The 12,853-nt window shown below is 42.9% G+C and overlaps 1 protein-coding gene across 1 annotated transcript in view; it reads right to left on the bottom strand.

Annotated features, from left to right (window-relative positions):
* LOC146821053 (E3 ubiquitin-protein ligase PHF7-like) overlaps positions 1 to 12,853 on the bottom strand; it is a 1,746,711-nt gene that overhangs the window by 1,509,505 nt on the left and 224,353 nt on the right. The gene's annotated exons all lie outside the window — the stretch shown is intronic.

The following is a 12,853-nucleotide window of genomic DNA, read 5'->3' as shown; positions in this document are numbered from 1 at the left end:
CGGTGTACCTTGGGTTCTTAGACAACCTACAAACCCTATATATACCCACAGCCAAAAGAGTCTACATGGTGTAATGGTATATTGCTTTTGTAAATCAGCCATTGTGACAAAATGCTACAGATGAAAACATTGTCACAAATGGCTGTTTTTTTTACCTACTAATTTTCAATATTTCTTTATTTCAACAGTTAGTTTCTTTGGGAAACCCTTGAAGGATCTACACATCTTACCTGGATCACCCCAGGGTTTCACACCAGATTCCACCACAAACTGGAAGTAGGTTGAAAGCAGAATAGGAAAAATGGGCTACCTCTTTGAAAAATGCCATAACTTTGGTAACAAATAGTTTTTTTTTTTATCACTTCTGCATGTTGCAGAAAGCTGGGAAGATGATGACTTCAGCACCGCAAATGTTTTATTGATGCCAATTTTAGGGGAGAAAACACAGACACTTTTTTACAGAGCATTTTCTTTACCTATTCCCCCCCCCCCCCCAAATCACAATTGAGTTATATTTTGCCTATTTTCTAGGTCCCCTCCAGGGGTATCCCTAATCCCTGGGAACAGGGTCGGCTTTAGGGCTGGTGGCGCCCTGTGCGGCAATGTTTGTTGGCGCCTCCCCCAAAGACCCCCTCCACTATGGATTCTCTCACTAGCACCCTTTAACAGTGACCATGTCTCCATAATCACACTCTCTCAGATGCTTTGAATTAGTTATATAGCGCCAATCATACCAGTGTAGGGTGTCCGAGCACTTTGCATCACACAAACATTACACAATCAATCATATGTGTGTAAATCAGTGTATAGGAAATGTTACATAAGCCAAATGACTAAAAGTGTAGGAGTCACATGTCATCCATACTGGTAGGCAGTATAGTTTAAGAGTGCTTGGTGTGGAAAAGCACAAACTCAGTCGAAAAAGAAACAGCATAGTTTGGAGTCTTCTTTAATATTAAGAATCGATTTCTAGTCAAATTAACCTTTTATGCAACATTAATCAATGTTCTAATGTATACTTTGCAGTGTGTATGCAGTTCTATGATGAAAGTTAATAGCTCACTGTTGAATATTAGGATTTTAAGTTATAAATTGCAAGTAACAAAAGGATGTTTATTTTAAAAGCAGTAACCTGCTGACCTGTTTACATTATATGCACGCTGTAATCTACTTGGTACACGTTCTTTGCAGCAGGCATATTAACCCGCTGTACTAACTTCACATAAGTCAAAACCTCAACTATACAAAATGCCGATCTCCCTCTGGGGAAGATAATTAATCACACAAGTTATCTTGACATTTTTGTGAGGCCTGGTAATTGCCAGAGGCTGCAGCAAGTGCTTCAAAAACATAATAAACTTGCAAACACGGCACCCACAGGAACCCAGCACCCGGTGCGGGCACACCGGTCGCATAGCCCTAGAGCAGGCCCTGCCTGGGAACCTTTACAATCCCCTGGATATTGTAAAACAGAATGCAAATTTGGTATGGATACCTTATGCTGAAAAAAACGTCATAGAGGCCTAAGCTCAAAGTACCCCAAATAGCCAAAAAAAAGGCTCAACACTGGGGTGAAAATAGCCTCAGCAATTAAGGGGTTCAATTTCGCAGAAGGCTGACACAGTTAGAACCAACGTGTTGGCCATCTTGGAATGGCAAAACAATTATACATTACGGACAACAGCATTCAATAATGATCTCCTGGTCACGTAGAATGTGGTGTACTGCTGATGAAATGAGCAGCATAGCACTGCCTGAAGAACTGTTGTATTATCTTAAGAAACATTAAAATAAAAAGAAGAGAAGCAAAGAAGTCAAAGAGGTTTTTAAATGGACAAAATTCAAAACTAAAGAACTGGCCAACAAGCCGTGCTACCAAAGAGCATTAATTTCCAAGTGGATATGCACACGTTATCACAAAATGCCATCATTCACAGGGCAAAGGAGCAAATGACCGATGCAGAGTGAACCATTACCCCATGCAGTTCGCTGTTACGGACGTAAGCAGTGTGGAAAATGACACACGGACAGACCAATAGTATAACAGAGTGGACCTAAAGGCCTTTATGTGTATCTATTCGGATATATGTTTTTATATATATGGATGCATCTACTATTTAATGATTTATTTTTCAATACAAGATCCTGGCAGACATCTAAGAAGACATTCTAGCAAGAAATATTACAGCACTAATTTTCTTCCCTCTGGTTTGTCAGAGGCAGTAACAAAACACTAAAATCATTCCCTGCAAAGGTAATGTCACATTTTGTATAACAAAATACCTATCTATTGGCTTAAATACAGAAAAATACCAATATCTATAGGCTTTAATACAGAAAAATAACAATCCACCCTTAAGTGACTGTTGGTTTCAACTTGTGCTTATCAAAATATCAAGCCTAATGCGCTCATCATAACTTTAAAAAAACAGATCAGATAACAATGCATCCAAAAATGCCTATTGACTTTAAAATATGCTTTTCACAATCAATAAGTAAGGCCTACTGCCTTTCTTGTAACTTTTCATTTGAAACAAACTAGTATATAGCTCAATTTAAGCTCATTGTACCGAGCGTAAGCTTTTCACAAGGTACCATCCGACCTACAGTCATAAAAATGCAAACGTGTGCAAAATTCCAGTCGGCAAAGCAAAATACTATCTCTCCCTAGAAAGCCTAAAAATGATTATGGTAGACATGCGAACTGTGGGAACTGACCTAAGGCTGTGTTGGGAAGTGCCTGCTTTCTCCTACTGGGGGACTCCAATGCCCGCCGCACATCGCCCAACCCAATGCGCTCTTAAGCGCGATGTTGCCCAGCGGCGTGTGTTGCCGTGCGAACTGTGGGAACTGACCTGAGACCGTGTTGGGAAGTGCCTGCTTACGCCTGCTGGGGGACTCCAAATCCTGCCACACATCGCTCCACTCAATGCGCTCTTAAGCACGACGTTGCCTCGTGGCGTGGGAGGCGCGCTGGCACGTGCCTGGGCAAAGCTCAAGCCAAGGGCAGGCCCGTCCACACCCGGAGGAGGCTGGGCTGGGCCACCCCCCTTTAGTGTGGGCTCTGAGGCTCAGGCACTTGCTCAGCGGACATGGGTAAGAGGAAAAACAAACCTGCCGTACCAGGAGGGGAGTTCATAACCACCTTGGACCCTTGAACTCTTTCCTGATTAGAACGGCAGATGTCCTCTCCAAGGAGATCGAAATTGAATTGGAATCGAATGCAGTTCGGTAACTGAACCCCCCGGAAAAAGGAAGCAGGAAGAGACATTCCAAATATAACCGTCATACCAGCAGCACCCCCTCCCCCTAGAGGATGTTATTTGCCAAAAAATAGAGAAAAGATATTCACACTGCATTACAGCCAATCTAAGACAGGCTAACGAAGATAGAAGAAAGCCTCCAGCTCCTCTTGCAAAAAAGATCAAAGATATGTCCAACCAGACCATCGACGATTACCTCATGGTAACACTGGTCCCTGTGACCCTCAAAATGCTCTAAAGAGCCATGAGGATATAGACTCTACTCAGATGTTGTCATCTAGAGCCCAAGACAGATAGCTAGCAGATAATCCCTTCTTGAATTGCCATTGTGAGGGTGTCACTAATCACCATACTGCACAAGCGCCCTCCCTGTGAGGAGAGGGGAGATGGGGACAGGAGAGGCATGGATCCAACCATGAAGAGAGAAGGAGAACCATCAGAGGTAGCAACGCAGAAACAATTACAGATGATTTTGCGGCAATTGAAAGAGCGAAGTCCATATCGCAAGGCGAGCACCAGGCCTTACCTCCGGCTTCATACCCGTATGTAATTATCTTGGCCAACACGCCCAAACTCAAACTGCACCAGTATGAGTCAACAACACAACTAATGGACAAAGCCCTGTACTGGCTTTTTAAATTTAGCATGGGGAATCTCAGGTTTTACAATCACATCATAGTGGCTAGTCGAGTAAAATAGTTGGGCCATGGCACAAAATCTATTGGGAGGGACTGTGTGGTTATAAATTTCAATAACCATAGGATGGTGGAATATCTACTGAACGTACTGCCAAACGCCCCTTGTTCTGAATTTTTGCATTACCACTTGGTTTCTTCTATAAACCATCAGGGAACATTAATATTTATCAAGGCAGGCCCACCCCCCAATTTAAATCAAAATCGCCAGTCTGACGATTGGTTAGCAGTTCCAACGAAAAACAGATGTGAGCTGCTAATTGACTTAGAAGCCTGTGGATTGGCTTTCCATCCAAACTGTACCACAGGCCCCCAACACTGCATCCACTATTAATATAACTGCCACTCCGGGCCAGAGCAGCACAGCCTAAAAATCATCTTGTGGGAAATAGCGGGATACATGCAGAAAACTCAGGATAATGAATGGCTAACACTTGTAGAAAAATATGATATTCTCGGTCTACAAGAAACATGGGAACCCAACACGATTAGTATAGATGGCTTAGTACCTTTGGGACACCAGCAGTCCCATCCAGAGCAGGTCACGCAAAAGGGGGTCTTGCCACTTTATTAGCATGCAAAGTTGGTGTCAAGGTAAGAAAGTTTATAAATATATAATCATGCTACCACATTCTTTTATGTGAAGGCAGGAACGGAAGGGATTAGCTCTTAATCAATCTGTAAATTAATAACTATGAATGAGACATGGCTGGGGTGATAGAATTGAGAAATGTATTGACCGGCTACAGGAAAGCCACCACATCCCTCTAGATATTTTATGGATGGGTTATTTTAACATCCATGTTTGCAATAGGATAGAGCATCCTGTCTGTGGTATGATGGATGTTCTTGGTTAGCTAATTTCCCACTTCATCCATAATGGCTATGGCACTGCCATAAACAGATTATTACTGATCCACAACCTGGAGATAATAAATTCAGTAGATCCTAGTACAGGACAATTAGATTATACCTTTTTTGCTCAATCCTACCAGTCAACGATTTACTTTATCTTAGTCTCTGGATATATAGGATCATAGGTTTCCTCTTCCAAGACAACAATCCATGCATTTAGTGATCATGCAGCAATTTATTGTCAAATACCTTGGGGTCTGAAGATTAATACGCCGGGTGAACGTGTCCCCAAGCCGACAATTGCAAGGAAGAACGGCATCATTTTGAAGTGGGACAAGCTGGACATATCAAAATGTACCCACAGTATTGTCTCTACCATGTCCCAGGAAGTTTTAAGCTGTTTAGACCCACTGTTATAGCCATAGGATTCCCTCACAGCCTTTGAGCAAATGTTAGCCAAAATTACAGCAAATCCTCTAAGCCCTTGTAAAAGCACAGCCAGGGCCCCAGTATGCTGGTTTAATGATAGCTGTACCAAAGCTTTTAAGAATCTCCGTATGGCCCTGCGAACAAAACTGAGAGATATTCCGCTGGTAAAATCCCTACGCTTCATTAATAAAACAGAAAGAGAGAACAGATTAAAGGCTCTAAAAGAAGAGGAATGGGATAAACTAACTGAAGCAGCTAAACCAAAAAAAGCAGGGATTTCTGGCTCATAATACATTTTCCGTTCCTCAAAGATGAGACAGACTCCCCTTTAGATCAGCATGTGACGGAGGACGATTGGGTGAGCTACTTTATGGGGGTATTTGGTATAGAAGGGGAGGGCCCTGTAGCAATACCACCTAGTCTGACTCGCCCAGAAGGAGCCAAACTATTTTTTACCCTTGATGAAATGAAAATAGCATTAAATCAATCCAGTAGTTTCAGGGCAGCTGGGCCAGGAGCTCTGGGCCCCGAAACTCACCAACAGGTTTAATGCCATATCTGAAACGCATTCTTTACTTTCGTGGAAAAAATCTGTGATCATACAGATCTATAAAAAGGGGGACAAAGCACTAGCGAAAAATTATCGCCCAATATCGCTGCTGCATAGTACGGCAAAATTAATGGTCCGCCTCCTGTTAATTAGGCTAGAGGACGGGGCTAAGGAAAATAAGATATTAATTCAAACCCAGTATGGTTTCAGAAAGAATATAAGGACAGTGGACCAGTGCCTTCATTTAGACTTGCTGATTGCCAAATATACAGCAGCTAATGAAGGCCATTTGGACATGGCTTTTATGGACCTGACAGCCGCTTTCGACCGAGTGTCCCATATGAAGCTATGGTTTATAATGGCCGACATGGGTATAGACCAAACAATAATACGTTTTATCCGGGAGTTGTATTCATCAGCTGTGGCCTGCGTGAGTTTGGGGAGAGAGGGAGAGTGTTCCAGACCCTTACCCCTTGCTCGCGGTCTCAGGCAGGGGTGCGTACTCGCACCTATTTTGTTTTCCCGCTATTTGAATGAGTGATGTTCCAATTGTAATTTCTGCTCCTGTGCCTTTACTCCATTATGCAGATGACACTGTATTGCTGGCTCAGACCCGCAATGTGCTTCAGACGCTTATAGACACCTAAGTAAGATTCATAAATAACTTAGGTTTGAAAGTAAATTAAACTAAATCATTTGTGTGCTTGTGGCAGGAGCGAGATTGAGAAATCCACCTAGTTGGCATATCGAAGGGAGGAAGTTGGAAGAGGTGGAATCATTTTGTTACTTGGGGGTACTTTTCGATTGCAAAAATACGTGGCATAGCATGGTGTCCAATAAAGGTCTTATGATGGAAAGAAGCATAGGGGCAATTTTTTACTTTGGCAAGAAATTGGGGTCTAAACCAATAGAAACAATAAAAAAGATATAGGAAGCGAAAACAATCTCTGTGGCAACATATGGAGAAGCACCTTATCCAGTCTCCAATCTATCGAGAACAAATTTTGGAAACGCTTGATAGGTGTTCCCCAATCTTGCTCCTCCTATAACTGCCACTTGCAACTGGATGTCCCCTTTAAACTGAGCAAATTCATGCTGCCCCCCCCCCCCCGCTTCTGTAGCATTTAGTATGGAGGGGGGAAACTCTGAAATTAACAAACAAAATCCTGTTGGATTGTTTGAAACTCAATGGGTTTTGCAGAATAAAATGGTTGCAATTTGTCAAGAACAGTCTGTATACTATTTGACGACCCAATTACTTGCACTACCATCTCTAGATTAGAACTTAAAAACCTTCTAACTGCAAAACAGAGGAAAACAAGATGGGAAGCCAACTGCTCCAAACCAAGGGTGAGACCATACCACCTAGACCCCAAAATAAATTCTCCTGACCTTAATTATGTATTTGTTGTGACTAACAATCACCATAGATTTTTGTTAACAAGGTCCGAATGAATTATATACCCTAATGCTTGGTTATCCTTCCAATACTTATTCTTTGAATGCCTTGTTGCCTTGCCCATGTGATTCCTTATCAACCCAATGTGATCTTCATCTCTTATTCTTTTATACATTTTATAGTGAGGAGAGAAAGAGATTTGTTTGTTCAATCCTGTGCACTTATGGGCTGAGGCAATGTCGACCAGCACTATTCCTTCTAAAACAATTACCTGATCTCTTTAAGTGTTATTGCTTGGTTCTGTTTTTTCATTGTGCCTTAAATAAACGCAGGCATCGCCTGTAACTAAAAAAATTTACTGCTAGCTCCTTTTCTACTATGCTTTAACTGTTTTATAGCTTTTATTGTAATTTATTTTTAGTATCGGCTTAAAGCATACTATGATCTTAATCTATGTAGAATACTTTTTATGCCGTTTTTATGAACTGGCAAAACAAAGTGATTTTGACTGACTGACTAATTATTGTAGTGCATATCTTCTACCCCCACAGTTTGTTCACATAGATCACCAATACCAAATCCCTTGCCAACTAGAGTAATCTGTGAAATTCTATTTAACTAAGTAACTGCCTACAGGCATTAGCACAGTGTTATAACACTGCATCCCTAAAAGACTAATGTCTTTAACATATGCCTTTCACAACAAGTAAGCTAGGTCTACTGGCTTTGTCATAATGTTTTATATTAGACAGATCAGACCTATGAAATCTGGCATGCTTTTTCAAATTAACTTATGAAGCCTTCACCCTTTAACATTGGCTTTACACTCTAGCCCAACCCCAGCATTTTTAAGTGTACATAAACTAGCAACCATCATGCATACAGTTATAAAATTACAAACATGTTGAAACATACATCTTGCAAAACAATATACGTCACAGGAATCATGACAGTGAAACCACCAGGAATTGTCAGAGTGGGTGGCCAACGTCTTAGAGGTCCATTAGTATGGCGGGCGGATCGCCACCGCCCAAATGGCGGTGGCAATCCGCCTGCCACAAATCACCGCCCACATAGAAATTACCCCCCGCCATATCAGTATGGCGGAGGGTACCGTGGTGGACGGGAAGACCGTCCTCAACTTTTCCGCCCGGTCGATGAGTCAACCGGGTGGAAACGGGTTGAATATGGTGGCGGTGTCTGCTAGACACTGCCATCCATAATATTATGTGGGCGGTAAGCAGCCTTTCCGTGGCGGCGTTGCCGCCACAGAAAGGCATGCAGAGTTTGAAGTTGGGGGCCCGTTGCGGTCCCCCAGGATGTTGGGGGGGTGGGGCACATGTGGGGTACCCAAGGTACCCCCCTGCATTTGCATGCACAACATGGCAGGCACCGCGCGGTGCCTGCCACGTTGTGCATGCAAATGCACAACATGCATTTTTGACATTGCGGGGGGGCTGCTGAAAGCACCGCCCGCTGCAATGTTAATAATGTGGGATGCGCCCGCCATGCTAATTTCACATGCGGGACCGCCGCATGCATTGCGGGCGGTCCCATTTCCCGGGGCTATGGCAGGCGGACAAAGTCCGCCTGCCATACTAATGGACCCCAAAATATTTGCCTGTGAAATTCCATGCAACAAAATTACAAAATATAGGCTTCAATATGGAGTAATTACAATTCACACTTAAAGGTCATGAATTTAGAATGCTACCACTTTAGCTGATCATCAAAGGGCTGTGGTAAAGTTGCAATTGATCACCAGGGAGTTAACCAGCAGTCTGCTGCTGGTGTTGAAAATGCATGTTTCAATTTGCATGTCAAAATGTTTTAATAAAATGGATTAGGAAGATATTTGAGAACTCATTTAAAATGTGTCTTAATTTTGCTTTCTACATCACTAACCATAATCTCTATGACAAAATTATCCCCCTCAATGTATTCCTTTCTAAATGAAATGTTTTAAGTTTTACCATTTTGATTCAATCAAGATTGCTTCAGGACTGCCACACTTTTGTCCAATGGCGGCTGCCATGTCCTGAGGGTGGTGAGGCGGATGGCAAAAACAAAAAAATAATAACATTAAATAAAATTGAAACACACATACCTTCCTGCAACGAGCGCAACGTTTTCAAACATCTTCTCTCCTTGAGGCAGGCTCCCAAGCCAACCCTGGCACTGCTCTCGTGGTGAGGAGAGCAGCGTCCTGAATGGAGGGCGCGGCCTCTGTCTGCTCTACTAAGGGGACTGGATGCCTGCACTTACTCTCAAGCCAGCTGTTTTAAGACAGCTGAGTTGAGAGGTTTAAAGTGCGCATGGTTGGCTGGCGGTCGCAAGATGGCGGGCCAAAGAGACCTGTGCACATAAAATAGGTGCAAAAGGCAGCTCACCCTCCTCCCTGCAGCTGCTGCCTTTCAACAGGCCCCACTCCATTCGGAACAAGGTGATGGAAAATAAATTGGTAATGATTTAACTTCATTACCATTTTATTTTTAGTCTCTGGGGGCATTTCAGTGGGGGGATGCTTATCTGCTATAACAAAGGAGCCTCCCCTGCTTTAGTAATAAGTAAGCATGTAAGCACTCTAGTTGTTCTTTAGTTGTTAATACTCAGGCCGACTGCAGTAGAACATAGGGTAATCAACTGACTGGCTGCTGCTGTTGCTGTTACTCAGAGTGTGAGACTTTACTCTCACATGGCTGAGGAAGATAGTGTGAATTTAAAAAAAATATGCTGTCATTTTACCTTCTGGAGCACCTTCCATAACCTTTATGAGAAAGTAATGAAAGAAAACAGTCTTCTCTCAAATATTATTCATGAAATCCCAGTACAGAGTCAGCATTTTTCACAGGGTAAAATCACCAGAGAACACACCACAATTCCTAAAATTAGTGTGGCACTACCAACAAATGATTTATATTTAACTAAATTGTGTTTTCACCCTTTATACGTGCTCCTTTTTATGACCCTCAAAACCTGCCATTCCCTACAATGCTTTTCAATAGGGACCATGTCCCGGAGGCCTGTAAAGGCTGTCACACCATGTTGTCCATGATGTGGCCAGCCAATAAAGGGGGGTTCCTTTGGAACCCCCCACATACCCTTTGGGGCCCGGTGTGTTGACCCTGCCCCCTTACATATTTTTCTAAATTAATTTACACACACATGCCAACAATTTAGAGTAAGCAAGGGGGAGATTTAAAAAAAATAGTTGGGAGAATATTTATTACCCACTGACATATTAAAGCAGAGACAATTTGCCTGAATAGGGTCTATTGGTATGTATAGTAAGAGACAATCATCAAATGCACAAGAATTTTTCGTTTTGGGACCTCATTCTTTTTCTCTGCCCCCCACCGGATGGATCACCACAGAACTTTCATTGAACAGTTTAGGTAAAGAAGAGCCTTTAAAAAAAAAATGTCATGAAGATCTGTCACATGGCGCCAAAGTCAATTTCTTATGGAGCCGCTGTACACAGTGGTAACTGCCACTGTGTAACACATATATATTCAACCATGAAAAAGCTTCTAATATAGTTCACCGAGATGCCCACAGAAAAGTTACTTACAGGCAGATAGAGAGCTACCAGTAGCTCACAAGGTAATCATGGGAGAAGCTTGCACTAAAGAGTTAAAACTGCTTCTGCATGTCACTCAACAGGGGGAGTGAGTAAGTAGAGCCTAGAGATGCTGTTCTAAGGAGAAGGGTGAGACAGGACTGTCAGCAGCAGCACTTTGTCGCTGTTCACCAGAGCCTTTCCATGCTTGGCCACAGGGTACTTCGTGAGCCTGCACAGTATTGTATGGTACTTTAATTGCATTGATTTAGAACTTACTACACATGATGAGGCGTTGAAAAACTTCATGCCGAGCAGCACCCAACTTCATAAGCAAAGGCTAATGGTTTGTCTAGTGGTTATTAGGATTAGTCTTTTGCACGCAAAAAAAAACATTCCAAGCATTTACTCCAGAATATTTGTAGTGGAATAAATGAATAGTAGTTTGATGTGATCATTAATTAGTGAGGGGTTGGAGAGTCTGAGGTGGTGTTTATGTGCACCTGAATAGGTCAGGTCAGTACAGGGAAAGTATGAAGCCAATGTTAAACATTGAAGGCTTCATCAGTTCATTGGGAAAACCATGCCACATTGCAAAGGTATGATCTGCTTATTATGAAGCGATACGACAAAGCCAGTAGGCCTGACATACTTTTTGTGAAAAGCATGCATTAAAGATAAAAGGCTTTTGGGGATGGATTGTTATTACACTGTGCTAAAACCTGTAGGGATCTACTAAGGGCCCGATTACGATGACGGGGAGACTGCCACCGACAGGCTGTCTCCCCGCCATCCTAACCAAGTTTACCACCAGCCATATTACAATGGCGAGTAGATGTTTAGCGGTCGGAATGACCGACCGCCACGGGTACGACAGTCGGAATAATTCCAATTGCCTGGCAGACCGCTCTCCATCCCAAGAATGGCGGCGGTGCCCGTCAGGCACCGCCGTGGGGATTACAATATCTCTTTCCGCTGGTCGTTCTGCGGTGGTCAACCCGCTGTGAAACGGCTGGCAGAAATGGATTTGGGGGCCCGTAGCAGGCCCCCCTTACCCAATGAGGCTGGTCTATCGGCCCTGGGGGGCACCTATGGTGCCCCTCTACATATCCCTGTACCGTGCGGCAGGCACTGCATGGTGCCTGCCACACAGTGAAGGGATATGTAAACACCCTGATTATTGTATTGCGGCAGGGCTGCTGACCACATCCCCGCTGCAATACAAAATATAGGCAATGCGACCGCCGTGGTGGCAGTCAAATTTTAATTTGAAATGTGGGTTGGCTGCCTCATGGGCGGCCAGTCCCCATTCCGAGACGAAGTCCGTCTGCCATTGTAATGAGGCCCTTAGTTTCATTTCAACCTGAAGGTAGGTGGGGTTACTAGAGGATGTTAGGTATGGGTAGGTTGAAGGTATGAAGTTCAGTGACAGAGAGGTTATTTTTGGAAGTTCTGGAACGAAATAAGGGCAATTTGCAGAAATACCCTAATAAAAATTAAAGCAATCATGCATGTGACTTAAGGTAAATGCAAACAGAACTGATGGATGGAATGCTGAACAATTTCAAACACTCACTCCCATTCAGAGATCTGGGCCTAAATCCATCGTTTTTTGCTCACCACACCATTCCAGTTTGGACCCACCCATATGCAAATCATTTAGTCATTCAATCAGGGGTGTTAAGCCTGTGTGACCCTGACCTATGGCCTCAAAACTCTGACATATAACCTTTTGCATTGTAAAATTCCAGATAACAAAATTACACTTATGTTTTCATACTACCAATTACATTAGTTCTACCTATATGCCATATTTGCATATTAGTGATGCCGACTATTGCAATCCATACAGTAAGCTAGGAGACCAATATAAACGATCTTGGACACAAGTGTATTTCTTGTCCATTGTGTCGTGCTAGGTTCTCACCACATGTCATATTTAAAAGGTCGTCTGCTCACACATCCCACTGATGACTAGTGCAAATAAAGCACAATCTATTCATAACTCGGGTAGACTATTAAAATGATCAACATGGTGCCAACAAAAGCCTTCTTCTGAGATATTTTGAAAAGCTCCAAGTAATCACTAGGGTTTTGTTTTTG

Source organism: Triturus cristatus, chromosome 6 (assembly GCF_964204655.1).
Source record: "Triturus cristatus chromosome 6, aTriCri1.1, whole genome shotgun sequence".
Classification (NCBI taxonomy): domain Eukaryota; kingdom Metazoa; phylum Chordata; class Amphibia; order Caudata; family Salamandridae; genus Triturus; species Triturus cristatus.
This window is presented reverse-complemented; position numbering and strand designations above follow the sequence as displayed.